At 39.6% G+C, this 18,446-nt stretch overlaps 1 long non-coding RNA gene across 4 annotated transcripts in view; it reads left to right on the top strand.

Annotated features, from left to right (window-relative positions):
* Positions 1–11,965, top strand: part of LOC102161969 — an 87,801-nt gene extending 75,836 nt beyond the window's left edge. For 2 of the 4 annotated variants that reach the window (XR_002340256.1, XR_002340253.1), the window contains 2 exons: positions 6,926–7,024; positions 9,046–11,965. This is a non-coding gene — a long non-coding RNA (uncharacterized LOC102161969). Of the gene's footprint in view, positions 1–6,925; positions 7,597–9,045 lie in introns of those variants that run through there. The other 2 variants (XR_002340255.1, XR_002340252.1) reach the window with 1 other exon arrangement.

Raw genomic sequence — 18,446 nt, 5'->3', positions numbered from 1 at the left:
AAAGGATGAGGGCCTGTCCTAGATGATGTTAGATTATAAATGTACAGGATGGAAAAGAGAGCGCACTACAGAAAGTTATTCTTCTAGAAGCCAGAAATGTTAGCTTCCTTGGACATCTCTTGAGATGGTTAATAGCAGTTTCTTTTGTGTATGTAATTATGGCTAGATAGAAACCAATCTGTTAACAACAATTGCATTTGAGAACAAGATTCAATATATGAGTACAAGACCTAATATGGGGGTACATGGCAAGCATCCCTGAGATACTGAGCTGAAATAACCTCTACTTTATGAAACTATTATATAGAAATCAATAGCTTTCATATACACAAAAAACCACTTAAGAAATATAATGGAAAAGAATCTATTATAAAAAGCAATAATACATATAAAATACTTCATCTTCATTCATAATAAATGTTACTAAAACTTTAAAACCACACTCAGATACCAATTTTCTCCTATCAGACAGGCAAAAATCCAAACATTTTACAACATGTTCTGTTGGCATAGCTTTTATGCATATCGTATAAACTGACATGTCTCATTAAAAGGCAATTTGGCAGTTGTATCAAAATTACAAATGCATTTATCCTTTAACCTGCCAATGCTTCTTCTGGGAGTTTATCCTTTATACCAGCAACATGTGAAGTGGCTGATGTGCACTGTTACTCATTGCAGCACTGGCAGTAATAGCAAACGATTGTGGAGGGGAGGGGTGGAGAGGATCAAGCATTCATCAAAAAAGACTTTTTTTTTTAAGGGCCCTACATGTGATGTCTGGAAGTTCCCAGGCTAGGAGCTGAAATTGGGGCTGTAGCTGCCTGCCTACACCACAGGTACAGCAACAGTAACAGCAACAGCAACAGCAACATGGGATCCTAGCATTATCTGCAACCTACACCACAGCTTACAGCAACGCCAGATCCTTAACCCACTGAGCAAGGCCAGGGATCGAACCCGCATCCTCATGGATACTAATTGGGCTCATTTCCACTGAGCCACAACAAGAACTCCCATTCATCAAAAGACTTTTTATACAAAATGTTTTTGTCCTGTTGTGTAGCACTGGGAACTATGTCTAGTCACTTATGATGGAGCATGATAATGTGAGAAAATAGAATGTGTACATGTATGTGTAACTGGGTCACCATGCTGTACAGAGGGGAAAAAATTGTATTGGGGAAATAACAATTTAAAAAAATTAAAATTAAAATAAATAAATAAAATAAAATTATATAAATATCAGTTGAGGGACATTTTACAAAACACCTGACTTGTACTCCCTAAAAGTATCAAGGTCAACAAAACCAAGGAAAGTCTAAGACACTGTCACTGTCAAAAGGAGCCTAAAGGGAGTTCCCGTCGTGGCGCAGTGGTTAACGAATCCGACTAGGAACCATGAGGTTGCGGGTTCGGTCCCTGCCCTTGCTCAGTGGGTTAACGATCCGGCGTTGCCGTGAGCTGAGGTGTAGGTTGCAGACGTGGCTCGGATCCTGCGTTGCTGTGGCTCTGGTGTAGGCCGGTGGCTACAGCTCCGATTCAACCCCTAGCCTGGGAACCTCCATATGCCGCAGGAGTGGCCCAAGAAATAGCAACAACGACAAAAAGACAAAAAAAAAAAAAAAAAAAAAAAAAGGAGTCTAAGAAAACATGATGCATGAATATAACATAAGCTCCTGGAAAAGAAAACAGTAAAACTAAGGAAATTTGAAAAAGCATGGACTTCAGTTAATAATGCTGGATCAATATTAGCTCAATAATTATTATAACAAGTGTACCATGCTAAAGTAAAATTTAATAATAGGGGAAAACAGGTATATGAGAATTCTCTGTATTATCCTCATAATATTTCTGTAAATATTAAAACTGATCTTAAGAGATGAAAGTTACAGAATTCCTATCATTTCTCAGTGGTAATGAACCCGACTAGTATCTATGAGGACGCTCTTTGATCCCTGGCCTCGCTCAGTGGGTTAAGCATCTTCGCTCAGTGTTAAGGATCCTGCGTTGCTGTGAGCTGTGGTGTAGGTCACAGACATGGCTCGGATCCCACGTTGCTATGGCAGCTCCAATTCTGAGTGACCCCTAATCCTTGAAGATGCATATGCTGCAGATGCAGCCCTAAAAAGACAAACAAACAAACAAACAAACAAAAAGAAATGAAAGTTAGGAGTTCCCGTTGGGGCCCTAGAACGCAAAAAAAAAAAAAAAAAGTTATTAACAAAAATTATAGGATAGCCATATGATGGGATAATTCTTTGCAATGTTTGGGAAAGAAAAAGGAAGCTCTTTCTGAACTGTTAAGGAAAGATCTGCAAGGCTATGAAATGAAAAGAACAATTGTATAAGTACTTGTATTTGCCCAAATAAGTAATGCACACACCATACCTAATAACAGTAGTCACTTTCAGGATTAAGTAGGTAAAACAGGGGGGATGGAGAAAGAAGTGGGAAGAAGGAGAACACACACAGACACACATACAAACTATGTGAATGCAATACCTATTTAATTTTATTGACTCTGGCCTATAGGATCCTCTACGAATAAATAATGAAATGCTCCCGTGGGTAAAATGTGATTATTATTGAGAAAAACTCACTTCCCCAAATGACTAATCTTTCTTCCCTCTGCATCTCTATAAATTCATTTTAAAAGTAAGCATTAAAAAAAAAAAACCCAGCTGATTTGAGCCTGCCAAACTTGTAAGAACCAAAACATTTAAGCCACTTTAACTGAAACATCATGCTCCCCTTCCACAATACCCTCAGTTTCTTTTTCTGTAAAGGGTAAGCCAAAATAAAATTTTCTGTTTTGAAAAACTCTTAAGTAATTTATAGGTAGAGAAAAAAAAAGAGGAGTAAGAGAAAGGTGGCAGATCCATAAAAACGGTTTGAAATGAAAAGCAAGCTAATAGAAGTTTGTTGCTTTGAAAAAGATTAACAAAGTCAAGTTCTTTTCTACCTCTAGTAAGGTATTCCTTCACTTAATATTTCAACAGGACCAAAAAAAAAAAAAAAAAAAAAAAAAAAAAGAAAGAAAAAGGAGTTCCCATCATGGCGCAGTGGTTAACGAATCCGACTAGGAACCATGAGGTTGCGGGTTCGATCCCTGCCCTTGCTCAGTGTGTTGACGATCCGGCGTTGCTGTGAGCTGTGGTGTAGGTTGCAGACATGGCTCGGATCCTGCATTGCCATGGCTCTGGCGTAGGCTGGCAGCTACAGCTCTGATTAGACCCCTAGCCTGGGAACCTCCATGTGCCGCAGGAGCGGCCCAAGAAATGGCAAACACACACACACACAATTTCAACAGTATATATTGGAAGGAAAAAATAATCTGAAATTGGAAGTTTCTCATTTAGGAAAAAAAAACCTAGTGATTTGAAGAGTAATAAGACTCATTTTACCTTTATTTCAAAGAGCTGTTAGAAATACAATTCGAATGGAAAGGCTCTTAATTATATGAGCTTCACAGAGACATTATCTTCAAATCAGACCCACTTCCTAACATTTGAAGGGGTCCAGGTCAAAGTACACTTTGGAGTCAATGTTCCATATATCTAAATATTTTAAAGTTAGAAATCAAGCTAGCAAATTGTTAAATAGATAGTTAAATCCTCCTCCCTTGACATCTTCCTAACAACCTAAAAGATTAGGTTTGAATTTAGATTTCTCAGACTCTTCAGAGTTCCATTCAAAAAATAATAGACATTTATCCAAAGAAGATATATAGATGGCCAACAGGCACATGAAAAATTGCTCACCACCACTAATTATTAGAGAAATGCAAATCAAAACTAAATGAGTACCACCTTACACCGTTCGGAATGGCCATCATTAACAAATCAACAAATAACAAATGCTGGAGAGGGTGTGGAGAAAAGGGAACCTTCCTGCCCTGTTGGTGGGAATGTAAATTGGTACAACTACTGTGAAAAACATTATGGAGGTACCTCAGAAAACTAAATATATAGTAACTACCATATGACCCAGAAATCCCACTCCCGGGCAGATACCCAGACAAAACTTTCGATGAAAAAGATTCATGTACCCTGGAGTTCCCATCGTGGCTCAGTGGTTAATGAATCCAACTAGGAACCATGAGGTTGTGGGTTCGATCCCTGGCCTTGCTTAGTGGGTTAAGGATCTGGTGTTGCCGTGAGCTATGGTGCAGGTTGCAGATGCGGGCTTGGATCCTGCATTGCTGTAGCTGTGGCACAGGCCGGTGGCTACAGCTCCGATTCGACCCCTAGCCTGGGAACCTCCTTATGCCACAGGAGCAGCTCTAGAAAAGGCAAAAAGACCAAAAAAAAAAAAAAAAAGTACCCATAGGTTCATTACAGAACTATTCACAATAGCCAAGGCATGGAAACAACCTATATGTCCATCAACAGATGAATGGATTAAGAAGATGTGGTATATATACACAATGGAATACCACTCAGTCATAAAAAAGAACAAAAAAGTGCCATGTGCAGCAACATGGATGGAACTAGAGACTCTCATACTAAGTGAAGTAAATCAGAAAGAGAAAGACAAATACCATATAATATCACTTGTATCTGGAATATAATATACTGCACAAACAAACCTTTCTATAGAAAAGAAACAAACTCATGGACTTGAAGAACAGACTTGTGGTTTCCAAGGGCAAGGGGGAGGGAGTGGGACATACTGAGAGTTTAGGGTAGTAGATGCGAACTATTGCATTTGGAGTGGATATACAATGAGATCCTACTGTATAGCACAGGGAACTATATCTAGTCACTTGTGATGGAACATGATGGAGGATAAAGTGAGAAAAAGAATGTGTGTGTGTGTGTGTGTGTGTGTGTGTGTGTGTGAATGACTGGGTCACTTCGTTGTACAGCAGAAATTGACAGAACATTGTAAATCAATTATAAAGAAAAAATAAAAATCCTAAAAAAATATATAACAGGAAGGAGGAGTGCAGCTGGCCCCTAGCCTCTAGTCTGTGGTCTACCTATCCTTGGGAGGATAGAGATAGGGAAGGAGCCATGGAAGTTGCTTAGACATGTGACATTGGAATTCCTCTGTCTGGGTTACCCCAAGTGAGGTCTGATAGAGGACACGCAGGCTCTGGGTAGGCATGTCCTCTTGGCAACAGACACCTCACTCCATGGGCAGGGATAGGGCCAAACAAAGGCAAGAGAAAGGTCTTCAAAAGTTTGGGGCCCAGGGTCAGGGACCTTTGTCATCATGGTCTAAAGGGGACACAGCTTCAGATACTTCTTAGTGATCAAACATCAAATGAAGGAATAAAGAGTAAAGCTTTCATTCTTCTGGGTCCTTTGGAACATCATTTTGCAATGGAAATTTTGTATTATGATAATATTAATTGAAAAATGGAGAAAAATCAAAAGGTGTAATGATTTGTCTTCAGGCGTCATAAATATTGAGATTTTCTGAAATTCTAGGTCATATATGAAATAAAGTGAAATTGGTTGATTATTATTATTTAGTGCAGTTTTTACATAGTGTGTGATTCCAGATCTCTAGAGAGGAGGAATGAGAGTAGGGAGAATGGATTTTTACCCTTCAACTGATACCATTTTTAATTGTTGGATTTTTAATTTTTATCATATAGATATATTACATTTATAAAAATAACAACAAAAAAGTAAAGATCTTCTAATAGTGCCTTAAGCAAATATAGAAGTTTGAATGTTGAATTTAATTATCAGCTATGCTTCTTTTGGTTCCCAGATGAAACATTGCCAACACAACATATTAGGTAATATGATAAATACAGAAACTCTATTTTTTCTTAATGGCAACATTCACATTTGAAACAAGCTGTCAGTAGCAAACAGCTTTGCTTGAGTAGCCTGGTTTAGCAGATGTCTTTGTTTGGAATGTGACAATTATCTCCATTATTTATTTCACTGAATATCAAGTGGTACAGAGGGAAACGACGTCCTCAGCAATAGTGCACATGGGTAATTACATCATGCTATCTCCTCACATGACTTACTCTTTGTTATTTGCTCTTGAAATTATCATAAAAAGACCTATCTGACTGACTAAAAACCCAATGCAAAGTTAGTATCAGCTGTCACACAAAATTAGTTGGACTACATGGAGAAAAGGAAATTATTTTTTCCAGCTGTGTTACTTTCTGTTTAATACTATTAGGAACACTTATCTAATGTTTAGTCTATACCAGAGCATGAGTAAGCATTTTACACACATCATCTCTTTTAATTACAATCAGAAACTCCCTTGATATTTGAACATATTCTTTCACCTGCACTGTGCCATGCTTTTAACATGTTATTATTTATTACACTAGACAATGACTTGTTTTAACAAACTATTATGAATTTTATCCATTGAATAATTCCAACTGTAGAAATTCTATTATGAATGGAAATTTCATATTACAATAAAGACAAATCATTGAAAAAACAACATACAAATCTTTTCTTTTTTTTTTTTTAATTACAGCCACACCCGCAGCATATGGAAGTTCCCAGGCTAGGGAGTCAAATCAGAGCTACAGCTGCTGGCCTACGCCACAGCCACAGCAACTCTAGATCCAAGATACGTCTGTGACCTATACCGCAGCTCACAGCAATGCCAGATCCTTAACCCACTGAGCAAGTCCAGGGATCGAACCTGCATCCTCATGAATACTAGTCAGGTTCTTAACCTGCTGAGCCACAATGGGAATTCCAACAGAAAAATCTTGCTCCTTAAAATAAGCTAAATTTTATTCTTAATTCTATAAATTGAGTCAAGGCAACTCTTGCTATAGAATTCAATGACTCAATAAATAAAGCCCTCACTATGCTTTCATTCATTAGGTTGGATACAGAAATGAATTAGTCTGTCCCTCTCGTCTATGTGACTGGTAAAATGGAAAAGAGAAACAAGACTGATTGTGATAAACTCTGTGTTCCAGATATCAACCAAGTACTTAATCATGTGGAGAGGCTCTTTGTTTTGACTTTGGAGAAAGCATTTTGGAGGAGAATGATTTGAACGAGGCTTTGAAAACCAGGTAAACCTGCAAAAGCTGTCTGAAAGGAAGGGCAAGTGATAGAGGCAGTAGTTTAAAAAGAGTAACTGAGTACAGGGTCTGTTTAAAAGGACTTGTTACAGACTAGGCTGTAAGAGCTGAGTGGGAGATAAGGATAGAGTGATGAATCTGGACCAAATCATGGGAGGCTTTGACTATAGAAGACAATGAGTAGGAAAGGAAAGGAAGGTCTTTGAGCTCAAACTGACATGCTTAGATCTGAACCTTTGGAAAATGACTCGAACGGTAGTGTTCACAAGAGCCCACATTTAAGGTATTGGGGGAAAAGACAATTAAATGAGCCAAAGAATGGGAAAGAGTGTATTTTTAATGCAAAAGCACTTACCAGGTGAATAGCAAAGTTGACTTGCTGTTCCATTAAATGGAGGAAAAACAAACTGAAAGCAAGGAGATCTTTTAGGAGGCTATGGAATGGTCCAGGCAAGAATTAATGAGTTTCTGAAGAAACGTAGTGAACAGAGGTGATTGAATTGAAAGATAATGGTAGAAAGAGACCTTATTGGATTGATTAGCCAAGATAAAAAAAAAGAAAACCAGGGGTGAAAAGAGATGAGTTTAATTTAGATCAGACTTTAAGGTGTCTGTAACACATCAATGTGGGATGCTAAGCATATAGTGAGGAACAGGGTCTGATTAGAGGAAAACAGATAAAGGCTAACGGTACAGAGCTGGGAGTCATTCTTACAAAAGAATGACATATGTAGCTAGATAGATGAAGCTACATGATAGGATGAGATTACCAGGGGACCGTCAAGACAAAATAGAGTGGACTGAACACCGAATCTTCGGAAAACTTACATTTAAAGGGCTTGTTTTAAGGAAGGGGAGGTGTGGGGCAGGTTAGCAATCCTGGGAGAAAACTAACCAAAAGTAGTCCATGGTGCAGGAGGACCAAAAGAATGTAACGGAGCTCCAAGGAAAGAGTGGTCAATACTGTCAAATTCTGCTGAAGACAGAATTTGAGCAGAAGGTCCATAAAAAAGGTTTTGGCTTTAGGACTTTCCATAAACTGATGATGTTGAAGATCAAGAGGGAGAAGAAACCAAGGTGGATTAATTTGTGGATGAAAAGGAAGAAGAGGGATAGGAATACCATGAACAGAAATTAGAATCAAGAGAGAGTATTAGGCCAGGAAAGAAATGTTTGCAGGTATCAAGGGAGAAAGGCACAGAGAATGGAAGGAGAGTAGACAAAGGGGAGAAAATGGAAAGGGGTCGAAGTCAAGAAGGACCCTTGGAAGGAAGAGAGAAAAGGAGAGAGGGAAACACTGGCCTTAGAAGGAAATCAGGAAAAGTCTTCACAGATTGAAGGGAAGACAAAGGGAATGGGTAATAATTTGGACAGGGTGAAATTGATATAGTATTTATATCAGATGATCTTCAGCTTCCCATAAAGTAGGTGACAAAAGAGGGTGGAGGAAGGTATAGAAATTTAAAGGGAGTACAGGAGTTCCTGGGTGGCTCAGTGGGTTTAGAATCTGGTGTTGTTACTGATGTGGCTCAGATTGCTACTGTGGTGTGAGTTCAGTCCCTGGCCCAGGAACTTCCATATGCCACAGGTAGAGCCAAAAAGAAAAAAAAATTGTTAAGGGAGTGCAGAAGATTGGAGCCACGGCTATATGTATTTTAAGGTTGAATTGATGAGGATTCCCTATTGTGGCTCAGCGGGTTAGGAACCAAGCATAGTAGCTGTGAGGATCCAAATTTGATCCCTGGCCTCCTTGCCATAGGCTGTGGCATAGGTCACAGATGTGGCTCGGACCTGGCGTTGCTGTGGTGGTGTAGACTGCAGCTGCAGCTCTGATTAGACCCCTTAGTCCTGGAACTTGCATATGCTACAGGTACGCCCTTTAAAAAAAAAAAAAAAAAGAAAAAAAGAAAAAAAGGTGAATCGATGAGAGGTAAGAAAAGGAATTTCCAGAAAAATTGGAAAAAATACATTTTAGAGCATCCAGTCAACCTGGTTATGTCTACTTTCTCCAGAATTGTTCAGCTGCCTAGAAAAGGAACAAGAAAGAGATGGTTGGCTTAAACAGGGCTGGAGATTGGGCAGGACAGTTGTGACAGAAGATGAGTGAGGCCAGTCATTAGCATGCAAATCTGAGCACGGTGTGAAGAACGGTCCTAAGAGGCTGAGGAGATTGGCAAATGGAGAAAGAGCAGAGGGAGTTGGCCTGAAAATGGGAAGAGAAGATCGGAAAAAGTGAGGTAATAGGAGAGAGAGACAGATACGTAGTGGTCGGAAGAAATTTTTCAAGTCTGCAAGTCTCAGATGCTGAGACGTTATGGATGATGGTGAAAACTAAGGTGCGGCTCCATTAAGGAAGATTTGATGGAGAATGAGATGGAGTCACAGAGCTCAAGGTAAAGGAACTGTTAGGTCAGAGGGTTAGAGAGAATATCGACACGAAATTTGAATACCAGCGGAGAATACACTGGTTATGGGTGAAATTTTTTGAATGACTATAAACATATTAATGTAGTATTAAAACACATGAGCAGTTAGAAAAATACGTGGAAGGAGCAACCGTGTTCATTCAACATACTGAGCCATGTATTTGACACGAAACTATGTTCAATAAGCATGATATGGTGGATTCCTCTCAAGCAGTGGATTCATTAATATTAAGACTTTCCTTCCCACCGTTCAAGAGCACAACTTAACACCTGATGACCTCGTATTAAAAACAGAAAATACAAACTGGTTACTTGGAAGAAAAAGCGTGGTAGAAAAGCTAAACCTTGTGACATCAGCATGTACTTAAATAAATGATTGAGCCAAGTAAATAATAGTGATCCCCAAGAAATTGCTCATATTCATTGTGAAACTACTAATCGCTCCCCAATGTTTTGCCATAGAGTATGAACCTTCACACTCAGAGACTCCTCCTGCAGTTGCCGAACCAGATCTGCAGCCTGTCTCACTGAGTCTCCCTCTGGATTGTCATAGTACTAGCTTGATGGTGGTTCATTTGTAGCCATCAAATGCAGAAACCACAGTAAACTGGGCTCACTGGTCCTTTGTAGCGCAGATGGGGACACAGTCACAATTTTCTAACGTTCTAAAAATAAATAAGTTTTTTTTTTTAGAGACAAGTACTCTATTATATACACTCATCAGGAGATTGTGCAGTTTGGGATGTTGTAATCATTCAAAATCAAAGAGGAATTGTTAGCCAGATGTTGAAAAATATATGTAAATGTGCTCTGGAAGTACGCTTTATCTCTAAATCTTCCCAAAGAATGTTGACCTAGTCCTAAAGCATTTATTTACACATTCTTTTCAAACAATCTTTAAACTCAGAAGCCCTATTTTTGCATCACATATAGACAAACATTGATAATAGTTGAAGCTGTGTGACAGATACCTATTCTTTCTACTTTAAATGTTCGAAAATTTCTGTAATAAAAATTTTTTAAAGGTTAAAAAAAAGGGAGAGACAGAGAGAGAGGGAGATGAGTCCTTTTATTGTGCTTGAATAGCAAAGAGTCCCCTTTCTTACTTTTCCCTTTCCTGCTGACATACATTGTAACCTATGAGAAATTGCTTACTCCAGTTTCCCCAAAACAAATTAGAATGTGCTAATAATAAGATTGGGTGGCATAACATCATTATTATTTCAAATATTCCTTCACGCTTCATAAAACTCTTCCACGTGCTGTCATTTCGCTTCCTTCCACAGAACTCTGTACTCATGGGCGTCCTCCCTAATAGTTGGCCTCCCAAAATCCATCCTGAAAGAGAATAGGCTTTAGTCATTCATAAACCAGTCTGGCAGGTGCCATTATTTTAACATTATTTTAATTTTTCATGGATTAATATCTTTGTAAGGAAAATATAACAGCCAACAGAAACCTTCATTTGCTCCATAAACATTTATTAAGCACCCACTATCTGCAAGGTAGATGTTCCAGTCCTGGTTACACATCCTGCTAGGAGCTTCAGTTTAGAAGCAATGATGAGTGAGGTTTAGTGAGATGACCCTTGCAGTGAGGAAGAGCTTTTTTTAAAAAAATGCCTATCCCCAGGCTCCGCACACAGAGAAGTTTTAAGTCTAGGTGGTTCCAGGAAGGGTTGAAAATCCTTGATTTAAATCACCAAGTCTGAGGGGCGACCAGAGAAGACTTAAGCTTTATCCTGGTGCTGGAAAGGACAAGAAAACAGGGTGCAAGCCTAGAGAAAGAATTTGGCAGGATATGGGTTCAGAACTGACTGGGCTTAGGTTCAAGGCTGGGCTTTGGTCCTGGTGGAATTCTCAGCAGGAACCCAGAACAGATTGATAGTATATTGGGTCCATTGTGTGTACCAGGCACTGTGCAAAGCTCTTCACTTAGATAATCTCATTTTATCTTCCTGACAACCCTGTGAGACAGGCTGATTTGGCCCGATGGCCAGTAAGTGAATGAGTTGTATCTGAACCTAAGACTGTTCTGAATGCAAAGCCTACGTTCTTTCTCTCTCCATGGTGTCTGTAGGGACTGGGCACAAAGGCTTTTCAGGCTTACCTAGGGGTGATAGCTAGGAAAATCATTGGACTGTAATGGGCTCTGCTCACAGGAGACATGAGGCAGCTATTTCCATACTCCACTCACTAGTGTGTAAAATTAACTCCCAGTGACTCCTGACTGACAGGGTTCTCATTATTCCCAGATTATGTCCTAGGCAACATAGGGAAATTGGCAAATTTTTCTCTGTTCCCCTGGCTTCCACAGTTGTACCTGTTTCTTCCTCATGGCCTTCACCTCCATTCACACCAAGTAACACATGTCTGATGACAGATGAAAGCCTTGTACTTTTGAGACCTCGTGTTTTTTGCTTTGTTTTGTTTTTAAATTTATTTACTTTTTTGTCTTTTTGCCATTTCTTTGGCTACACCCGCAGCGTATGGAGGTTCCCAGGCTAGGGGTCTAATCAGAGCTGTAGCCACCGGCCTACACCAGAGCCACAACAACTCGGGATCCGAGCCGCATCTGCAACCTACACCAGAGCTCACAGCAACGCCGGATCCTTAAACCCCCTGAGCAAGGGCAGGGATCGAACCCGCAACCTCATGGTTCCTAGTCGGATTCATTAACCACTGAGCCACGACGGGAACTCCGACCTTGTGTTTTTAAATGAAGAACAGACACTTAGAGGAATGATGTTGATACCAGAGGCAGGAGTTAGGAAGGAATTTGGAAGTTATGCTGAAATCCCGGAAATCACACTTGTAGATAGGGAGAAGCACATTCAAATTGATCCTATTGCTCTCCGAAGATAAATGATTCAATTTCAAGGGATGGGATGATCAAGAGTCCTGCTGCTCCAGAGATTCTCTTGAGGTACTTTTCATACCACTGTACCGGCCTGTCTGTACAAAGTCCTCATTTTCACAGGGAACAATCCGTATGTGTGTGCTTCTCACAGTGACAGTAATCAGTGGGCATGATCCATCAAAGCCTCTTTCTTTCGAAAACTGAAGTTATAGACCCAGACACTGCTTTATTAGTATTCCAAATACCAGTCCTACTCTACAATAAAAAGAGTAAACAGAGTGGTTCTCCTGGTGCTCCCCCAGTACCCCCCAGTCACTGTTTTTTTGTTTGTTGATTGGTTGGTTTGTTTTATGGTCATACCTATGGCAAATGGAAGTTCCCAGGCTAAGGGTCAAATGGAGCTGCAGCTGCCAGCCTACACCACAGCCACAGCAACACCAGAACCGAGCTGCATCTGCCACCTATGCCGCAGCTTGTGTCAATGCCAGATCCTTAAGCCCCTGAATGAGGCCAGGGATCAAACCTACATCCTCACAGACACTATGCCAGGTTCCTAACCCAGTGAGCCACAAGGGGAACTCCCCCCCAATCAAAGTTAATGGGAGCCTGAGGTCATGGAATTTTCTTCCACTTATTAAAATCACTTGTAGTTTGAAAACGTCCTGGTAAATATTTCTGATTAGTGGCGATGAAACATGGATGGATGAATAGATAGGTAGATAGATTTAGATTTAAAGGTGGTAGTTTAGGAGTTCCCGTCATGGCGCAGCAGAAACAGATCCGACTAGGAAACATGAGGTTGCGGGTTCGATCCCTGGCCTTGCTCAGTGGGTTGAGGATCCGGCGTTGTCATGAGCTGTGGTGTAGGTCGCAGACACAGCTCGGATCTGGCATTGCTGTGGCTCTGGCATAGACTGGCAGCTGTAGCTCTGATTAGACCCCTAGCCTGGGAACCTCCATATGCCATGGATGCGGCCCTAAAAATACAAAATAAATAAATAAAGGTGTTCGTTTATTTGCTGAAAGAATTCAGTAATGACCTATAAATGTAATAAGATAATATTAAGCTGGATGACAAATTTTCATATCTTATATATACAATGGAAGATAGTAACTTTATTTTATTTTTCTTATGGCTGCACATGAGGAATATGGAAGTTCCCAGACCAGGGATTGAATCCGAGCCACAGCTCAGAATAAAGCATCAGATCCTTTAACCCACTGTGCTTGGGATTGAACCTGCACTTCTGCAGTGATCCGAGTCGCTACAGTAGTGTTCTTGAGCCACTACATACAACCACTACTGTATTCTTAAGTGCTACAGTGGGAACTCTAGAAGATAGTAATTTTATAATGCAACATGGTAATGTTGGCCAAAGACTTGGCTTCGATGTTTATTAACTGTGCGGCTTTTTAATATGACTTGACTTCTCTGAGCCTTGCTTTCTGCCATTGTAAAATCAAAACAGTAAAACTTGCTTCAAGAAGTTTTTTGTAAGGAGTATGTATAATATATGTTAAGTGCCTAACAATGCCTGGGATATAGGGGCTCAAAAATATTTGTTGAATGAATAAGTAGTAGATGTAGCTTTTATTACTTATTACAGTATTTGTCAAACTTTATAGGCTTTAAACCTGTCTACCCCATATTCCTCGGGAAGTAAAAATTAATGCTTTCAAACTTAACTACAAAAGCAAATACATCTGTTGCAAAAATTCATATTGTATAAATATACAAATAAAAAGTGAAAGGCCCTACTCCAAAGCCCATACCTTAGAGGTAAGTACTATTAAGAGTCTGATATATATCCTTGTAGACATTTTTCTAGGCCTATATAAATATATGATATAATTTTTCTAAACATGAGCTTATACTTTACACAGTGCTCTGTTACTTGAGTTTCTGATATAACATCTTGGACATCTTTCCAGACCTAGAATTCTCTATGTATGTTAGACGGTAATTTATGATACAAATCTACTATAAAATGAACTATTTTTTGCTGTTTCAACCAGTGCTGCAATAAACATCCTTATGTAAATATTTTTTTGGCATATGTGCTAGTTATTTTTCCAGGATAAATTTCTAGAAGAGGAATAGCCAAATATTAACCAGACTCTGCCAACTCAAAGGAAGAGTATTATGGAATAAATCGTGTCTCCTCAAAATTCATGTTTAAGCCTTAACCCCCAGTATCTCGGAATGTGACTGTATTTGGAGAAGGGCCTTTAAAGGGTGTGATTCCATTAAAATGAGGCCTTTATGGAGGTCCCGCTGTGGTGCAGTGGAAAGGAATCCAACTAGGAATTATGAAGTTGCAGGTTCAATCCTTGCCCTCACTCAGTGGGTGAAGGATCCGGCATTGCTGTGAGCTGTGGTGTAGGTCGCAGACGAGGCTTGGATCTGGAGTTGCTTGGCATAGGCTGGCAGCTGTAGCTGCGCTTGGACCCCTAGCCAGGGAACCTCCATATGCCGCAGGTACAGCCCTAAAAAGCACCCCTCCCCCCGCAAAAAAAAAAAAAAGAAAAAAAAAGGCCCTTAGGGTGGGCTCTAATCAATCTGACTGGTGTACTTATCAGAAAAGGAAATTTGGACAAGGAGACAGCAGGGAGGGGCACCATGAGGACACAGAGAGAACGCCACCATCTGCAAGTCAAGCGGGGGGTCAGGGGGGTGCCTCTGAGAAACCAAACCTGCAGACTCTTGGTCTTGGACTTTAAGCCTCAGAACTGTGAGAAAATAAATTTCTGTTGTTTAAACTACCCAGGCTGTGGTATTTTGCTATGGCAGCCTGAGCAAGCGAATACAAGGGAGTTATTCTCAAAGCCTTGCTGGCCCTTCTGCTTTGAGCTGAGGTCCGTATGGTGTGAGCAAGCTGTCCGAGCCGCTTGTTCCCTGCTCTCTTCATCCCATGCGCTTTCTCTGCCCTTCCTTTATTGCCCTCACTTTGCTTGCAGTTTATTTCACAAGGGATGTATATTATGACCCTTAGGGAATCTCAATGATCTTTGAATGTTTGTGAACGGTTTGTTTTTTTGACGTACTTTATTCTGACATGACATTACAGGAAGACATTATTACGGAATTTTCCCATTGAATTATCCTCCATTTTCCTTATGTGAACTATGAAACAAAGGGAAAAAAATCTTTTCCACATCATTTCTCTAATGTTTCTTCCATGGATTGATGGGACTAAAGAGCTCATCTTGGTGGATTATTTTAAATTCGTTAGATAAATCTTTAAGATAATTCAGTTACCCTATATGAACCGAGTGCCTAGGTAGAATTCACACGCCTCAGGTGACTGCATTTTAATACACTCCCTCTCCCCGACCACCCCCTGTCCCCTACATTATATCTGATGTGTGTGCTTCCGTGAGAAAGAGGTAGGGAGGATCCACACTCTGCTCTGCTGCTGTCCTCAGTAACTTTCACATATTTGACATTCTTTCAATTTCCTGAAGAAGAGTGACTCACCCAGAATTACACAGCCACAGTAGCTGGAATAATTGGTCTCAAGGTCTCCTAATATTTTTTCTTCCTTCAGCAATGTCTTTTACTTGTAAAATGAGAGATTTCTTTGCTGAAGACTGCTGTGTGGTGGAGACAAAAGGAAAGGAAGAGGCAGAGTACCTGCCAGTGATTGAAAGGAAGGTTTTACTTTTGTGATCTCCTCCTTCTCTTGCACTTTTTTCCCCCCCAAAGTTGCATTTCTTGCTCATGCACCACAGGTCTGGGGAGCTTGTGCTTACTTTCCCCCAACATCTAGTATATCTTAGGAAGCTGAGTCAGACCTGCCTCTTTTCTAGAACTAATCCAGAGGGAGAGAGAAGGGTGAGAAGGAGCAGGGCTGAAACAAGAGAAGTGAAAGGTGGACCTCTTCCTCTCTGCCCACCCTTGCCAGCAGCAGTATCAGCTAAGCCTTTCATTTGACTGTCAAGACATGCCAAAAACAAACAAATCTCATGGTGATGCTAAAAAAAACAAAACAAAACAGATAAACCATGTGAAATCCAGGGTGTGTAGGTGTGTGTGTTTGTAGGAAAGTGTTTTTTGTTTTTGTCTGACTTTTTTTCTCAATGTGTTTGTATGGGTTTTGAGGAGAAATAAAGAGTTGAGGATAAATTAAAGAGCAAATATGAAGATAATACAATAATCTCTTTTTGCAATATTCGAGGTCCATTTTTGGCTCTTTTTTGGTTTTGGTTTTTCTACTCTATTCAGTTTCCTTAGACACTTTGAACCCTAAAAACATATGCAATTATTTCTAAAACATTTTGCGGTTTTCCAAAAATGTTGGAATATCTACTATGTGCAAGGAATTATGCTAGGCTTTCACAAGATGAAAAGATAGTTAAGCTTAGTCTATTCTCAGGGTCTGTAGCTTCATAGCAAAAGTAATTCATGGTCCTGTTTGCTCACAGATTTGCAAAAACAGCTAAATTTTACAAGAGAAAATTTTTTTCTAGTTCTCATCGACAGTGTCTAAATGTCACTGACATTTAACTCAAACCAAAACATATTTTGAAATAATAAGCAATTAAATGAATACTTTTATCAGAAACAAGGATTTCAGAAGAGTTTGCTCACTTGTGTGTTGTACATTGTAAGAGGAAAAGAGTTTCACCCATGCCATATGTGAACAATAGGACTGTAAAGTAATATAATATCATCTGTAATACATCTGCTTCATTTAAATTCAAACCCTAACATTTATAGTTTCAGTAGTTGGTACTGTGGGCTTATACATAACATGACAAAAATAATATTTGGGAAAGTTCTTGGATTTGTAGGTAGCTGATGTTGAGTTCTAAGGTCTCTTTGAACTCTTTAGACATTAGATTCTGTTAAGAAATAAATGTAGCTTTTTGGAACACGAACTCCAGGGAGAAATCCTTACAGTTCAACATTAGTGTTTAATGCTGTGTTTGTGACCATTTTGGATGCTAAAGATGGCCATTATTTTTATTTCATAAATCTGTTTATCTGTCTATGGAGGTTGACTGGCAAGATGGTATCATTTGCTGCCAAATTTCCAGAAGGAAATCAAGAGAAAAAAAGAATATCCACTAAAAACTATAAATAAATCTCAATTACAGTTTCCTTCCATGAAATGGATCACATCATGGGAAAAAAATCACAAATATCATCATTTGATTTTTTATTTTCTATCAGATGTAGAACTTTCTCCCTAAAATAGGATCCAATCAATATCAAATGATTAGAAGTATAGTACAAGAAAGAGTCTTTGTCGAGAGCCTCATAAAGGGAGTAATGACACACTATTTTAACAATTACTAAGCATTTGTTGTTTGCCAGGAAGTCTCATGGTAATCCAATACTATTGCTTCACATAAAGCACATTATTCTAGCACTGGCATTTGCTTCCTCTCTGAATTTCCTATTTTCCTAGATATGAGATCTCCGAGGTGCACCTTTGGAACTAGCCCTTCACTTAGTGGTCTATGAGGAAAAGTGATTTTGAGAGAGTAGTTTCCTCCTGTTAAAAATGATAGCCTTGTTCTAACATAACATGTTCCATCTACATAAACTTTGTTCAATTCAATTCACTTTCACGAACCGCTTATACAGCAGGAGGCATTCAATCATTGCCAAAGTCAATATATTAAGTCTGGTTGTTGAAGGCAGCTGGTTTCCCATAAAACCATGTGTCCTTATTTCCTATTTCAGTCAGTTTGTGATTCAGTGGTAGGAAATGCCAAAGGGAGTTGGCACCAATGGCATTTTCCACTTATAATAGATTTTTTTAAATGTACTTTGAATTTTTCTCCAATATCGGGCTCAGAGATATTTCAACCGTGTAATCAGATTGGATGGCTCACAACCAGGTGATGATTGGTGAGAAAAACTCAAGGTAAATGGCTTCCTCTCTTCCCTCAGCCCCAGAGGCCACTGCGCTGCCAATCTATTACCGGGGACAAGGAGTCCTGAGAGCAAAGTGGGACTCTTATCTTCATTAGAAGTAAATTTTCAGGAGAGCCCTGGAATTTGAAAATTCCCTGAAGCTCCAGTGATAAATTGAGATAAATCAGGCCCCCTGGGGCAGTCTGGATTCTGACATCCTATTTTTGTGCTGTTTTCTCCTCCATTCCCTCCCTGGCTGGTG

Source organism: Sus scrofa, chromosome 18, assembly GCF_000003025.6.
Source record: "Sus scrofa isolate TJ Tabasco breed Duroc chromosome 18, Sscrofa11.1, whole genome shotgun sequence".
Taxonomy (NCBI): Eukaryota; Metazoa; Chordata; class Mammalia; order Artiodactyla; family Suidae; genus Sus; species Sus scrofa.
The sequence above is the reverse complement of the archived record's forward strand: the minus strand, read 5'-3'. Positions and strand labels throughout refer to the sequence as shown.